This window comes from Suncus etruscus, chromosome X (genome assembly GCF_024139225.1).
Source record: "Suncus etruscus isolate mSunEtr1 chromosome X, mSunEtr1.pri.cur, whole genome shotgun sequence".
NCBI classification, from domain to species: domain Eukaryota; kingdom Metazoa; phylum Chordata; class Mammalia; order Eulipotyphla; family Soricidae; genus Suncus; species Suncus etruscus.
The window spans coordinates 129,496,540-129,513,449 of NC_064868.1; the positions used below are offsets into that span (position 1 = coordinate 129,496,540).

At 39.2% G+C, this 16,910-nt stretch overlaps 1 non-coding gene across 1 annotated transcript; it reads right to left on the reverse strand.

Moving 5' to 3' along the window:
- Positions 1-6,543: 6,543 nt before the first annotated feature.
- On the reverse strand, positions 6,544-6,673 carry LOC125999867 (small nucleolar RNA SNORA51). Its single transcript, XR_007492327.1, has one exon. It is a non-coding gene; the product is annotated as a small nucleolar RNA SNORA51 (small nucleolar RNA).
- Between the last annotated feature and the right edge of the window lie 10,237 nt (positions 6,674-16,910).

The window sequence follows — 16,910 nt, forward strand, 5'->3', positions numbered from 1 at the left end:
TCTTTCTTCCATTTCTCTTTTCAGGTCTAGTATATTCTTGTTGGGTTTTAGTCTGGTTGACCTGTCAAGTGTTGACAATGCCGTGTTGAAGTCTCCCACAATTATTGTGTTGTTATTGATCTTTTTTCAGATTTGTCAACAATTTTATTACTTTGCTGGCCCTCATTCGGTGCATATATGTTTAGGAGAGTGATTTCTTCCTACTGTACGTATCCCTTGATTAATACAAAATGTCCATCTTTGCCCCTTACAACTTTCCTAAGTATAAAGTTTGCATCATCTGGTATTAGTATGGCCACTCCAGCTTTTTTATGGGTGTTGTTTGCTTGGATGATTTTCCTCCAGCCTTTTGTTTTGAGTCTATGTTTGTTCTGACTATTCAGGTGCATTTCTTGTAGGCAGCAGAAGGTTGGATTGAGTTATTTGATCCATTTAGCCACTCTGTGTCTCATAACTGTCACATTTAGTCTATTGACATTGAGAGAAAGAATTGTCCTGGGACTTGGTGCCATCTTTATATCGGAGTTTGGTGTGTTTGTTGGTCAGTCTTGTCTTAAAATAGGCCATTCAGTTTTTTTTAAGAATGGTTTGTAAAGTTTCTGAGCTGTTGTTTGTCTGTGAAATCATGTATTGTTCCTTCAAACCTGAAAGTGAGTTTTGCTGGATGCAGTATTCTAGGCGAAGCATTTATTTCATGGAGTTTTGTCACTATATCCCACCACTACCTTCTGGCCCTGAGTGTTTCTGGTGACAGTTCTGCAGTAAATCTCAAGGATGTTCCCTTGATTGTAATTTCTCTTTTTGATCTTGCTGCTTTCAGAATTCTGTCTCTATCATTCATCATTATTACTAGGATGCGTCTTGGGGTGTTTTTTCTGGGGTCTCTTTTAGTTGGTACTATTTGTGCATGCAGGATTTGATCGCATGTATTCATTAGCTCCAGTAGTTTTTCTTTAGTGATGTTCTTGACCATTGATTCTTCCTGGAGATTTTCTTCCTGGGTCTCTGGGACTCCAATGATTCTTAAGTTTTTTCTGTTGAGCTTATCATAGACTTCTATTTTCATCTGTTCCCATTCTTTGAGTAATTTTTTCATTGTTTGATCATTTGCTTTAAGGCTTTTTCCCAATTTCTTCTGCTGTATGGAATTGTTATTCATCTCATCTTCCAGTGTACTAATTCTATCCTCAGCTGCTGTTAACCTGTGGAAAGCTCAACCATGTTTTTCTTCAATTCATCTACTGAGTTTTTCAGACCTGTTATTTGACCTGAGATTTCAGTTTGGAGTTTTCTGATTTCTATCTTCATATTCTCTTGCTTCTTATTAGTGTTCTCTTCTATACTTTCTTTGAGTTCTTTGAACATCTTTCATATTTCGACTCTAAACTCCTTATCTGAGAGACTGACTAGTTGGTTGGTCATGTTCAAGTCATCAGAGTTGCCATCGTCATTCTCTATGCCTGGCGCTGGCCTGCATTGTTTCCCCATTGTCACACTTGTTTTGTGGGTTTTTCTACGTGTTGTGGTTGTATTCATTGGCTAAATGATGTGCACGGCCAGGAAGTGAAGTGGACCGGCTCTGCTCCTCTGGCTCCACCCTTTCTGGGCGTGTAAGCTCACCTCCAGGGAAGGCTCCAGGGGAAGGCAAGCCATCAGATGGGCCACACACAGAATTAAATCAGGCTGAAAATGGAGCACAACACAGAAGACAGGTAGATAGGGGTGCTGGCATCTGAATTCCAGCAGAGTTCAGTGATTTCCCCTTTCTGGGTGTGTAAACTCAACTCCAGGGAAGGCTCCAGGGAAGGCGAGCCATCCACAGATGAGCCAAACACAGGATGAAATCAGGCCGAAAATGGAGCAGAGCACAGAAGACAGGCAGATAGGGGTGCTGGCATCTGAGTTCCAGCAGAGTTCAGCCTCCAGCACAGTTCTTAGTGTATTTTTTTCTTCTTGTTTCAATGGCGTTCTTTCCTTAAAAGAGCTCACGGCTTCATAGCGAAGTGGAGCGGCCGTGCTCTGCTGGAGCCTCTTTTCGGCCCACTCCCAAGAGGTTCATGCGACAGGACAGGAGATAGACACACACAGGCAGCACTCACAATTTCTCATGGTCGGGCCCCACTGGGCAGGCATAGTTTCGTAGCATATTATTATATTACAGCATTACATCATTACATTACATTACATTATTATAGTATATTATTTCTATCCATGCAAATCTTGATTATTCCAATATTTCCTGTTTATTTCTATGATCATTCATACAGATATATAGCTAGTCCAACGAACAATTTTTCTATAGTCTGGCAGCAACTTTCCAGTGTAACCTTCAGGAAAAGCAGCCACCTCTGCACTTGAGCTAGGGGCTCATATACCCCAAAGGCAACTGCCCCTAAATGACAATTACAAGGGGGTCCCTCCTAACTTATTTCTCAGCTCTTAAAGGGACAGACCCCTTTTATGTCTATCCAGGGGCCATTTCAGGTTGTTTAACACAAGAGCAAATAGCATTAAATTATATTTGTATACTATGGTTTAAGTCATATAGATTTATGTTAGATTTGTTTGGGAACACATTGATTGTGCTCAAATTTTCTGCTGGATATGTGCCTTGAGACAAATCTTGATGGAATACAGGAAACCATATATGGTACTGGCCATCGAATCCTGGATGTATCTCACACAAGGCAAGCACTTTGGACTTACTCTCCTATTTCTCCAGTTTCTGATTTTTGTTTGTAAATATATATACTGTCACATCATTCTGCAACTTACAGTTTTTCACTTATTGATGGCTCATAGAGTTCTCAATTGGTACATGTAGATATATTGGCTGACTAGAGCTATAACCATCTCCATCCCCAATGAGGCTGGGTTGGAGAGTCAGAGTGGAGGGTCATTGTGAGAGTCTGGCAGTTTGAAGAGGCACTTGGAGCAGCAATCTGCTAGAACTGTTTCTATTTTCAGCTATGGCTTTTCTCCCTGATTTCGACAGACCTTTGCTGTATATTTTTGTACTGTTTCTTCTCTGTATACCTATTCCTTTTACCTGGCCCTCAATCTGACCTTACCCTGGTCCCAAATCCAGCTCCCTATCTCTCATTCTCCTTCTCCCAGCTAGGAGTTAGTCCTTAGACCACTGAATTTTCTATTAAAAAGGTTTAAAGTGTCTTGTCAGAGTTTTCTCTCTGCTTGGCATCTGACAAAGCAAAGGCACCCGAGGACTCTATTAGAGTTTTAGAAGAGTGAGTGAGATGAGGAGAGAGATATCATATTCTTTTAGAAAAGGGATTTTACCCATGTTTCTTTTTTCCTTCTGAAAATTTTTCAGTTTAATATAGTACCATTTATTCAGATTTGCTGCTATTGACATCCTATTATTGAAGAATTTTTTGGGTCTTAGAGTATTCAGCCTATGTTTTCCTTCATGTATCTTAAGGATTTGGGGCTAATACCAAGGTCTTTAATTCACTTTAAATTGACTTTTTGTGTAGTCTGTGATATATAGCTCAATCTTTAATTTCTTGCACATGGTTATCCAATTGTTCCAGTAGCATTTGCTGAAGAGACTGTATATTCCATTTCAAATTCTTGACTACTTTTTCAAAGATTAATTTTTTAGTAATCTTTATTTAAATACCATGGTTACAAACATTTTTGTAGTTGGGTTTCAGTCATAAAGAGAACATCCTCCTTCACCAGTGCAACAATTGACCATGTACTTGGTAGTTTGTCATTAGATATTGGATTCTGACCCATTGGTCTGAAAGTCTGTCTTTGCTCCAATACTATGCTGTTTTGATCACTATGGTTTTGTAGTAGAGCTTGAAATTTGGTAATGAGATGCCTCCCAGTTTTTTTCAATATAGATTTGGCTAGCCTATTTTTTATGGGTCCACACAAACTTTATAATTGATTATTCTAAGTCCTTGAAGAGTATTGCCTAAATTTGAATAAGGATTTGCATTGAATCTAAATAGTAGTTTAGGAAAGATGGTCATTTTTATAATATTTATTCTTCCAATCCATGAGCATGGAATGTTCTTCCATTTCCTTAGGTCTTCAGTTATTTTCTGTTTTGAAGTTTTCATGGTATAGGTCCCTCACCATTCTTGTTAAGTTGATTCCTGGGTTCTTGATAGGTTTGGACACTATTTTAAGTGGGATATACTCATTGATCTCTTTTTCTTCTGAGTCACTATGTGTATTAAGGAATACAACTGGGGCCCGAAGAGATAGCACAGCGGCATTTGCCTTGCAAGCAGCCAATTCAGGACCAAAGGTAGTTGGTTCGAATCCTGGTGTCCCATATGGTCCCCCGTGCCTGCCAGGAGTTATTTCTGAGCAGACAGCCAGGAGTAACCCCTGAACACCGCCGGGTGTGGCCCAAAAACCAAAAAAAAAAAAAAAAAAGGAATACAACTGTCTTTTGTGCATTGACTCTGTAGCAACCCACTTTAATGTGTTGGTTTATTGTTTCTAGGAGCTTTTCTCTGGACTCTTTAGGGTTTTTGATGTATATCATATCATTTGCAAATAGAGATAGTTTGACTTCCTCTTTTATGATTTTGATTCTTTTTATTTCCTTCTCTTGTCTGATTTCTATTACTAAGACTTCTAATTCTATGTGTAATACAAGTGGAGATAGTAGACAGCCTTGCCTCATGCCAGACCTTAGTGGAAATGCTTGTGGTTTTTCGCATGCACTAACCTAGGACCTAGGACGGACCTCGGTTTGATCCCCCTGATGTCCCATATGGTCCCCCAGGCCAGGAGCGATTTCTGAGTGCATAGCCAGGAATGTCACTGAGTGTGACCCAAAAACTAAAAAAAAAAGAATGATGTTGACTGTGGGCTTTTTATAGACATCTGTTACTATGTTGAGGAAGATTCCTTCCACACCTATTTTGCTGAAGTTTTTCATCTGGAATGGATATTGAATTTTGTCAAATACTTTCTCTGCATTGATTGATATGATCATATGGTTTTATCCTTCCTTTTACTGATGTGGTGGATGGTGCTGATTGATTTGTGTGTATTGAACAATTAGAAACACAGGCTAAAATTAGAAGACAGTTAACTGAATGGAATAAAACTTTTGCATTCAACAATTCAGATAAATGTTTGGTATCTAGGATATACAAACTACTCACAAAGGTTAACTCTCTAAAACACAAAAAATCACAAATGGGGAGAGGAAATAAATAGACACTTTTTTGAGAAAGACCAATAGATGGCCAACAAACACATTACAAATAATCTTTTATCATTAGGGAAATCCAAATGAAGGCAACAATGAGATATCATGTTATACCAGTGAGGATGAAACATATCAAAAATACTGGGAACAATCTCTGTTTTTGGGGAAGTGTTGAGAAAGGAACTCTCATCCCCTGTTGGTGGGCATTCTGCCTGGTCCAGCCCTTATGGAAAACAGTATGGAGGTTTCTCAGTAAACTCAAAATTGAGCTGCTATATAACCCAACAATTCCCCTTTGGGGTATCTATCCCCAGGACAGAAAAACCTTCATAGAAAAGGATGTATGAACACAGCTATTATTGCAGTACATAGCACAATACTTGAGACTTGCAATCAATGAAGATGCCCAACAACAGACAAGTGGATCATGAAGATGTGGTTCTTATATACAATAGAACACTACATAGTTATGAAGAATGATGTGTTTTGCAGCAATATGGATGGAATTGGAAGATATTATGTTAAATAAAGTAAGCCAGAAGATGAAGGATAAGTAGAGGATGATATCACATAAGTGATCTGTGGTACTTAGAGTAACTGCAGGAAGAAATGCAATGGTCTAAATGGAAGCTTCCTTGAACACCCTTTGCCCAAGATTATATTGAGGAGAAGAAAATCAACTGAGTGGAAGAGGAGAAACACAGATATGAAAGAGTGGGGGGCAGGAGCCAAGTGGTCTCAGGTGCATTGGTAGAGTTAAAAAAAGGGCATAAATATCCAAGCCAGAAGCAATAACAATGGAATTAAGAGACCTAAACTTTAACAATCTAAACTTAAAATTTACCTGCTATATTGGCAGGCTGGAGAGTAGAGGGCTAGAATGAGATGCAATTGAGGAACATTAATGGCTGGAGGTTGACACTTGTGGTGGGATTGGCCCTTATTCGTTGTATGTCTGAAACCCAACTATGAAGGACTCTGTAAATAATGATTTCAATAAAATTAAAATTAAGAAAAAAGAAGAGGATTTAAGCAAGCCACTGTAGACATATCAAGAACACTCTCAAAAGAATGTTGCACTGGTGATGGGGGTTGTTCTGTTTATAACTGAAACCAAACTACAAACATGCTTGTAATAATGGTGCTTAAATAAAGATTTATTAAAAAATTTATTAAAAAATCAAAGTACATATTTAAAAAAGATTGGGCTTATTTTCCTATTAATTTAATTAGAAATTTTATTATTTCTCTGTAGAGCTAGCATCTGGATTTCAAAAAAAGTCACCTTCTTAAACTAAACAGTTTTATGCCATTTTACCTTTTGTAAAAGTGATCAGTCATTTTTTTGTCCCCCAACTCACAATACAGACCAGGCAAAGGGCCTGTGTTGAGGTGTATATGGGGTGCATTTACTGTACCTCCTCATTCTATCCAGTCCATGTAAAGAATACAGCCTGTAAGAATTGGGAAGCCTTATCTTTTCTTTTTTTTTTTTTTTTTTTTGATGTTTGAGTTTTATACCTTCTCATGATGTTTCATATCATCTAATCTGGACCTATCCTAATGCCCCCGTTGAATTCATAATAGAAATTAAGGTGTAAAACTGACCAGAAATACAGGAAAACCAAGTGTCTAGTTATTTTTATATGACATATGAAAAGTGTGATATAAGATCCATCTGCAATACTTATGTTTTAGGGTTCATCGTTCCTAAATTGAAGTTTCAAAAATATGAGTGTGGCTACATTGTTACTCTGTTGACAGACTGGAACTCTATTCTTTTCTTTAACTTTATTGATTGATGAATGGATGGATGGATTGCTTTCTGGGGCACACCTAGCAGTGCTCACACCTGGCTCTGCACTCAGAAATTGCCCCTGGCAGGTTGGGGAACCATATGGGAGGCTGGGAATCAAACTGTGTTCCTCCCAAATCAGCCACATGCAAGGCAAACGCCCTATCATTGTGCTATCTAATATAACCAGTTTTCCCCCATGCCTATGAAAACAAACATTAAGGTATTTGTTGACAATCTAAAAGTTTTAATTATTTATTGACATCATAAGGATGTCAAGAAGAGAAAAAAGTAAATGTTTGTTTTACTTATAATATCTAATTTATTCATATGCTGGCATTGGTCATGTGTTAAAAATGAGTTGTTAAAAATCTGTAGACATGAAGCATACAGTTTAAGCAAAAATATTTATTTTATTTATTTTTACTTTTTGTTCTTATTTTTTTTGGTTTTTGGGCTTCACCCAGTGACATTCAGGGGTTACTTCTGGCTATGCACTTAGAAATTGCTCCTGGCTTGGGGGATCATATGGAATGCCAAGGATTGAACCAAGGTTCGTCGTGGGTCAGCTGCATGCAAGGCAAATACCCTACTGCTACGCTATCTCTATGGACCCACAACTGAAGCCTCATCCCCCCCCCTCATTCTTCCTAGGTAAATTGACCTTACCTGCAAGACCCCGCCCATTTCCTGGGAGGGGTCTTGGAAAGGGTAGATAAGACTTTGTCCAGAGGGGATTAGCCCTTTTGGTCTTTTGCCAGCATGGAGGTCAAAGGGAAGATGGCTGAAAGGAGTTAAGATGCAGGGCTACCTAAGAATGGCTGAATGCTTAAAAGGTTATGATATAGGCCACACATGTGGTGGATTGGGCATGAATAAAATTGATGCTTCCTGAAGCCTGCCTGTGAGTGAGTTCAATACCTGTCGCTTTCCTGAGCCCCAAACCCGCCGATTGATGGGGGATGAAGCCACGTGGCCATGGCCTAAGAATAAAGGCCTCCATCCTTCTCCATCCAGCTCCATTACTAATTATTTAATTCCATCATTAATTATTTAATTCTACACACAATAACAAAATTTTATTTCCGTCTACTTAGTCCAATATTGAAAACCTTGATTTTCTGCAGTGTTTAATTTGCTATATCAAATTTCTACTCTGTGATACAAGTAAATATCTTTTCCTACAGACTTCTCTGAAAACAAACATTTGAATTAGACCTTTGTAAATGGCAAGAAGGCTTTATAATGTTTATCATTAAAGATCTCCTTATAGCTCAAGCAGCAAGTAATATGCTTATTAAATTGTGACATAGAATTTCCTGAAATATCCAGAACATATAAAGGTATTTAGAACTTTTAAATAACTTTTATAATATCCAAGTATTTATTATGTTGAGAGTGTTGAACATTTTTATGTGAAAATGCTTTCCAAAGAGACTTAACATATAAAACAGGCTTATTTATTAGTATATATTTAAACATATTAGGATAAAAAGATATTTTTCTTGTTGTATTGTTACATACATTATTAGGAAATAATGCCGGGTGGTTTTCTGGGGACAGTATTTGGTGTATAAGGATTAAACTAGTTTGGCCACGTAGAAGGAGAATAATTTAATCTCAGTCCTCTCTTTAGTTGAGAAAGTAATTATTATGGAATGTATTAGAACTTCTCCTAAGACCTTTGAAGTATACTTTTCCTTTTTTTTAATAATTTTTATTTTGACCAAAGTGGATTACATGTCTTTCACAGTAATATTTTAGGTACATATTGACATTGAGTCAAGGGAATTCCCACCAACGAAGTTGTCCTTCCTCCACCCCTGTTCCTAGCATGCATCTCAGATCCCCCTCACTGATCCCCCCAGGCTACTAGCACAGTGATCCCCTCTGTGTCTAGCTTGTTTTAAATTGGGTATCGATTCTGTTGTCATTGGCTTTCGATTTGGTGTTTAAGTCTGATCATTTTTAGTACTACTTAGTGATCATATAGTTGATTGATACCCTCCATTATTCCCCCCTCAATTTGAGAGGCAGAACACAATGGTTCAAGTTGTGTGGTACTTTTCCTTTTTATCAACTGAGGTTATTTTTCTTAGAATTTTGATTTCAAGGAAGTCTTTTCTAACAAAAGGTCCAACACATAAATTACTATAAAACAAAACATAAATTTACTTATTTAAACACAGCAGTAAAAACTGTAAAACTGTAAATAAATTTTTTTTCAAAGCGAAGAGTAGGATATTTTAGACACCATAGTAAAATAAATATAAAATAGTTATCTTAATAAGATGCTTTTATTGCTAAGCATATTGGCAAGCAATATGTTATTAAAAGGGTAATTACACTCATTTTCCATAGTTATATGCTGATCTACTATTTCCAATGAATGCTAAAATAAAGTGGAAATTTTTCAGTGGCTTGTATTTTAAAGTGTCTTTTCCAATTTTTCAAGTATTTATTGAGGATTCATAGAGATAGTACAGTGGTTAAGGCACGTCTCATGCAATGGGATCAACTCCTAGAAGCCTGTAGCCCTGCCAGGCGTGACCCCTGAATGCAAAGCCAGGAGAATCCCCATAAGATGGCCTAAGTTATAGCCATCTAGCATAAAATTGCATAATGTGATACTCTCCACGTGGGAGCCTGAGACAGACTTCTCGCCTCCTCACCCCACGCCCCTCCTAGGGACCCCAAGCCTGAGCAAAGAGCACACAAGTGAGTGCTTTCCTCGGCACCTCCACACTCTCCACGTGGGAGCCTGAGACAGGCTTCTCGCTGCTCACCCCACGCCCCTACTAGGAACCCCAAGCTCCAGCGGAGAGCACACAGATGAATGCTTTTCCTGGCACCTCCACACTCCCCACGTGGGAGCCTGAGACAGGCTTCTCGTGGCCTCACCCCTCGCCCTTCCTAGGCTCCATCACCAGTGCAACATTCCCATCACCAATGTCCCAAGTCTCCCTCCTCCCCACCCGACCCCTGCCTGTACTCTAAACAGGCTCTCCATTTCCCTCATACATTCTCATGATTAGGACAGTTCAGAATGTAGTTATTTATCTAACTAAACCCATCACTATTTGTGGTGAGCTTCCTGAGGTGAGCTGGAACTTCCAGCTCTTTTCTCTTTTGTGTCTGAAAGTTATTATTGCAAGAATGTCTTTCATTTTTCTTAAAACCCATAGATGACTGAGACCATTCTGCATTTTTCTCTATCTCTTTCTGACTTATTTCACTCAGCATAACAGATTCCGAGTACATCCATGTATAGGAAAATTTCATGACTTCATCTCTCCTGACAGCTGCATAATATTCCATTGTGTATATGTACCACAGTTTCTTTAGCCATTCATCTGTTGAAGGGCATCTGGGTTGTTTCCAGATTCTTGCTATGATAAATAGTGCTGCAATGAATATAGGTGTAAGGAAGGGGTTTTTGTGTTGTATTTTTGTGTTCCTAGGGTATATTCCTAGGAGTGGTATAGCTGGATCGTATGGGAGCTTGATTTCCAGTTTTTGGAGGAATCTCCATATTGCTTTCCATAAAGGTTGAACTAGATAGCATTCCCACCAGCAGTGGATAAGAGTTCCTTTCTCTCCACATCCCTGCCAACACTCTTTATTCTCATTCTTTGTGATGTGTGCCATTCTCTGGGGTGTGAGGTGGTATCTCATCATTGTTTTGATTTGCATCTCCCTGATGATTAGTGATGTGGAGCATTTTTTCATGTGTCTTTTGGCCATTTGTATTTCTTCTTTGTCAAAGTGTCTGTTCATTTCTTCTCCCCATTTTTTGATGGGATTAGATGTTTTATTCTTGTAAAGTTCTGTCAGTGCCTAGTATATTTTGGAGATTAGCCCCTTATCTGATGGGTATTGGGTGAATAGTTTCTCCCACTCAGTGGATGGCTCTTGTATCCTGAGCACTATTTCCTTTGAGGTGCAGAAGCTTCTCAGCTTAATATATTCCCATCTATTAATCTCTGCTTTCACTTGCTTGGAGAGTGCAGTTTCCTCCTTGAAGATGCCTGTTCTCAATGTTCTGGAGTGTTTTGCCCATATATTGTTCTATATATCTTATGGTTTTGGGTTTGATATCGAGGTCTTTCATCCATTTGGATTTTACCTTCGTACATGATGTTAGCTGGGGGTCTAAGTTTAATTTTTTGCAAGTGGCTATCCAGTTGTGCCAACACCACTTGTTGAAGAGGCTTTCCCTGCTCCATTTAGGATTTTCTGCTCCTTTATCAAAAATTAGGTGATTGTATATCTGGGGAACATTTTCTGAGTATTCAAGCCTATTCCACTGATCTGAGGGCCTGTCCTTATTCCAATACCATGCTGTTTTGATAACTATTGCTTTGTAGTACAGTTTAAAGTTGGGGAAAGTAATTCGTCCCATATTCTTTTTCCCAATGATTGCTTTAGCTATTCGAGGGTGTTTATTGTTCCAAATGAATTTCAAAAGTGTCTGATCCACTTCTTTGAAGAATGTCATGGGTATCTTTAGAGGGATAGCATTAAATCTGTATAATGCCTTGGGGAGTATTGCCATTTTGATGATGTTAATCCTGCCAATCCATGAACAGAGTATGCGTTTCCATTTCCACCTGTCCTCTCTTATTTCTTGGAGCAGAGTTTTATAGATTTCTTTGTATAGGTCCTTCACATTTTTAGTCAAGTTGATTCCAAGATATTTGAGTTTGGCAACACAAACTCTTGACAACACATTATACCACAAAGAAACCAGCAACAGCAGAAACAGCAGCATTGAGAGAACAGGTATTCAATCAGCCTTCTAATATAAAGTCCCATAATAATCCCTTAGGGATCTTATACAGGATCACAGGTAAAGAACACCACGGGAAATCACTGACTCCAATGGAAAAATCTCATAACACTATGTTTTAATGCCTTAATCTTACTATATTTAAAATAACCTCTCAGCTTTTCTATCCACAGACGTTCTTGAATACAAAAGGTGGACAAACTAAGATGGCATCTTGGGGCTCAGTCACATGAGATACCATACCCAGCTTGCACTACGAGAATGTCCCGAGAAAACTCTTTAACGTACACTTTATCTCTAGGTTATACCTTCTTTTAGGATTTGAAGCATGTGACCAGTCAGACCACTGAAGCAGCAACTGTGACATACAAACTTATACTACAGGCCCTACTCATTGAACACATTCAAGCAAACTAGCATTCCCTTGCTATTTTCTCCTCTCTTCTCACTACTTTATTTTTTATTTTTTATTTTCTTTACCTTTTTTCTCTTTTCCTTTTTTCTTTTCTCTTCTCCCTTTCTTTCTAATGTATTTTCTCTTTTCTTCCTACCCCTTCCATATACTTTCCCCTTCCCCCCCCTTTGGAAATCCAACTATCCCTTCACCCCTCAATCCCATCCAGACCTCCACCATATTAAAACTCTTCACCCTCAGTTCTTAATCCATTAGGCATCAAGACTGACCTCCTACCCCAACGAACCAGTACTCAGCACCCAAGCGAAGGGACAGCCAGTCAAACCCACACCTCGTCTTCTGCAAAAAAAAAAAAAAAAGGCAAACAACTCCCCTGCGGACTCAGGCTCTGTGCCCCCCCCCCTACCAACTCTCCCTAATGTGGACTGTTACTTGAAACCGGACTTAGCTCTAAAAGTATCCCCAATGCAAGATCTCTTCCAAGACCTCCCTGCCACAAATCTTTACCAATCTCAAGAAGGTCAGGGGCTGTGATGGAAAGGTGCCTGGGAACCCACACACCACAAGAAAATCCCAAAATATAATGGGGAAACCTAAACTGTCAACATAAGTATAAGACCTGTATTACACCACCTCCTTACCTGCTTATCCCCAAAAGTAAAGTAGTCTCTTGCATCACTTTGTTCCTTTAATTACATTGTTAATTCATGTTTTTAAAATGTTTGTTCTACATATACATAGGTGAACACATATATTTTTATTCCTATTTTTATCTTTTTTGGGTGTGTGACCTGTTTCTGTTTTCCTCTCTGTCCACCCCCAAATGCACCGACAATATAATGTAGCACCATTCTTCCCTGCAAAGGCACACTAATAAAAGGGGAAATCCTACATATAAAATGAGCTCTTATCTACTAGGGATAAGAACTCATACTTGTTTACAATACAGGGGTATCTCCCACCTTGAAAATATGTCATGCAGACTCAACTTAGACCCCAGGTGATTAGACACCACCCGTCCAGCCTTGAACCCTGGATCCCAGACATAGAAACAACAAAGTTCTTCACAACAGCTACGGGAAACAAATCCCAACTGGGACATCCTTATACTGCTTGGCCACTAACAAGTGCCAGCTCAAATATGATATCCTGACAACTAGGAAAATGGGAACAACTTGACCTAAGAGCAGGTTATCCTACCTCACCAGCTAACGATAAGACAAAATCAGAAGACTTGTCACCCTTTGGTCAGTCCAAAAGCCAAGATCGCGATTTACAGATGACTGGCTACTAGAACCATGACTGGACTGTATATATCTTGGGACCAATAAAAAAAGCCCCAGTCTAGGGTTTGAATTATGACCTGCACAACAACCATGATCCCCAGTTCCAAAGGTCTGGCTGAGACAATTGCAACGGAACGGGGCTTCTGGAAACACAATGAAAGATGCTATCCTAGGTTCCATCCTAGGATTAGTGCAAAGACCAAGACCACCAACCACAGAAGATGGATGAAAATGACACTGAGGGAACAGAACTTCTAGAACGACAAAGAAAGACTTCATCATAAATCCCACTCCTGGACCTGTGCAGATACTGAGATCTCTAGATACAGAGGTCTGATTTTATCACCCAGGAAGGATTAGAAGCCTTCCAAACACCAGGAAAGCACCAAGGGGAGTAAATGAACCTGAACTGAGTCTATAGTTAATTCCATGACAATATACTCCAAGGGTGGAGAAACCCCATATCTCTTAGGCCAAGTGAATTCCTTTTCGAATGACCCCAATATTTACTGTGCCATTGCAGAATGGAAAAAAGGCAAAAAGCACAAAATATTTTTATATATTATTTTTTAATACTCATTTTTTATTATTATTTTTATTTATCTATCTACTTCTTGTTGATTTCCTTGTTTTGGTGTGGTTATTGAAGTTGTCCCCATTTATATTTATGTTTTTCCTTCTTTTCTTTTCTTTCTTTATATGTCCTGCCATGTTTTTTATCTCAAAACTATGGCTATTTTTGTGGTGCTTATCGTTGTTATTGTTGGAGTGCTCACTGGATATTTGACACTTCTTTTTGTACTGTTGGGTGTTACACCTTATTTTTCTCCTTTGTCTCTCAAACTGATGATGAGAGCCTCTAGAAGGGTCCCGCCCATTTTTGGCATATTAGACTTTTACCGCAGTTTATTACTTTTCTCTTCTTCAAACAAAACCTGATAACTTGAACTATCTAGTCCTGCCTCCCAGTTAGAGAGGGAAATAAGGGAGGCACCAAGACCAAACAGGTACAAGACTACTAAGTAGTAAACTAGGTACAGAGGGGACCACATTTTCTAGCAGCCCTGAGGGTGTGGGAGGAGGATTTGGGAGGTAGGAAGAAAACGGAGGTGTAGGGAGGACAAATCGGTGATGGGAATCCCCCTGATTTTATGTAAATATGTACCTAAAATATTATTGTCAACAATATGTAAGCCACTATGTTCAAAATAAAAATTATATTTAAAAAAATTGCATAATGTTCATGATTTTAGTTTGCTTTTAGGAAAGGAACCTGGATGCTCAAGACCCTATAAAGGATTCTTTATGGTTTGGGCTCCTCTTACAGTGCTCATTATATTATTGCTTAGAGTTTACCTCACCAATGATGATTGGCCTAGAAAATGAAAAATCTTTCCATCTGACTTGCCAGCTTTAGATTTTGTAAGCATTCTGACCCATTCCACCTGCGTCTGCCTTTCAACTTTAACCCATGGATCAATCCTCAGTGTCTACTTGTGTGCGTGAGTGTATGTGTTGGCCATCTCAATGTCTGTCTAATGTCCTCTGTAATGTCTGTCTATGTTTTATATTGTCCTTCCTCCTGTTATATATAACCCTCCCTACCACTCTCCACTTTGCACCTTACAAATTCTTTTCTAGCTCTTTACTCTAATCCTAGGTCTGTTATTTCCCCCACATAACTCTTTTTACCTTCAGCTCTTAACTCCTCAGGATCCAGAAGGTTCCCCCCACCCAAGCCAGCTGCCAACCAGATCTCAAAGTGAAAAAGATAGATTATTAGCCTGAGAAGAAGCTGCCAGTGCCACTGCTGCCGATTTGCTTTTGGTGGCTCCTTTCCCCCTACCTCCCTCTGATATGGACTGTTGTTCGCCATCAGTTTTGGTTTCTGAGAAGCCCGAGCTCGAAACACTTCCTGACATGTGACTGCTGGGAGCCATTTTTCAGACTCCACAAGACCGTGTCGCAGGCTGAAGCTGTGCTGCAGTTTTTATCCCCCCTAGACTATTCAAAAGACTTAAAGGTACATGTATATCTATTTCACATATTTCTTTAGACGTACTTCCTTAATACATATAATTTTTATTGCCTATCTTCTTATGTAGTGGATGTTTTCCCTATTCCCACCCTTTTTAATTCTTTTTAGTAGGAAATTCTAGTAGATAAGTCCCTCTTGTGCTCCAAGTTCATGTTAGAACCGGGATATTGGGATTGTTTGGCTTATTATTTTTACCCCCGTATGCACCAGTAGTACCATGTGACATTATTCGTTTTTTCATAGGCACATCAAAATGGAGAACGTGTGGAAACAAGTTCTTATCTAATAGGGATAGAAACACATAAATTTTATGGCCATTCACCCCCAAACCTCGGATTCCATCTATGGAACCAGCATGGTTTTCTACACCAGCATCAGGAATCAGTCTTCTACCAGGGACGACCCTAATGCTGTCTTGGAATCGACTTTCTCTAGAGTGGGTTCATATGACACCCTGATGACTTGGTAACAGCAATAACTTGCTTTCAGGGCAGGGCTCTCTGCATTGCCACCTAATGGTTACAAGAAGCCAGAGGATGCTCCATGTCACCCTGATTTCTACATAGGATTGTTGCAAGTCAGCCCCTGAAGAGGTAGACTGATGGAGGGATGGAGGATGAAGTCTTTCCCCTCCAACTCGGAGCATGCCTCTGCCACACTGTTCCGCCAGTGGTTCTGATGTGAAGCGGCAGGTAAACAGCTTGCAGACAGACTTGTGGAAATATTAGCTTTATTCGGTGGACAAGACTGAAGTCCAAAACCTCAGCATCAGTTCCTGCCAAAAAGCCCCTCGCCTTCCAAAGACCCTTGTTTTTATCCCCCAGAATTAGGTACCATCCAATGGTGGGATCAGGTACCACCCAATGGTGGAAGCAGAATCAGGTACCACCCTAGGGTAGGGGCAGAATGCCAGGTCACACTCTATGGTAGGGCACAATCATCGATCAGGGTAGGGTCAGTAACATAATAATCCCATAAAATGTTTACATACACAACAAGGATCTGTACAAAAATCAAGAACTCTAACTACAGAAACCTGACTGCGACATACCTGATTGTGAAGAACTTTTACTGGTAACACAAAGAAAGACTTTAGAGTTAGGCAACTTAGTATGTCTGGAGACTGTAGTTGGTCTTATGCCAGGATGCTTCATGGGTACTGTCTCCCTATTTTTAGACCAATGTTTTTTCTTTCTACTTCTCCCATATTTTGCTGTGCTTATGCAAAAACAAACAAAAAATTGCCCCCACACCCTTTTTAATTGGATTGCTTTTATTTCTTATCTTTTAAATTAGGTCTCCTGACTTTTTCATAGAACCTTAGGATATGGGTTACTTTATTTTACCACATATTCCTGCATTTTTCTATAAAACTAAGAAGAAAGAG